We start from the raw sequence: 203 nt of genomic DNA on the forward strand, positions 1-203 counted from the left end.
ACTTTTGCTGGCCCCTTTCCCCCGTGAGAATATTCTGCACCCTCTCTGAGACATCCTTTATCCTAGCACCAGGGAAACAACACACCATTCTGCTTCTTATCTGCTGGCCACAGAAACGTCTGTCTGTTCCTCGGACTACAGAATCTCCTAACACAATTGATCTCTTGGAAGCCAACGTACCCCTCATTGCATTGGAGCCAGTC

This window comes from Chiloscyllium plagiosum, chromosome 28 (genome assembly GCF_004010195.1).
Source record: "Chiloscyllium plagiosum isolate BGI_BamShark_2017 chromosome 28, ASM401019v2, whole genome shotgun sequence".
Lineage (NCBI taxonomy): Eukaryota > Metazoa > Chordata > Chondrichthyes > Orectolobiformes > Hemiscylliidae > Chiloscyllium > Chiloscyllium plagiosum.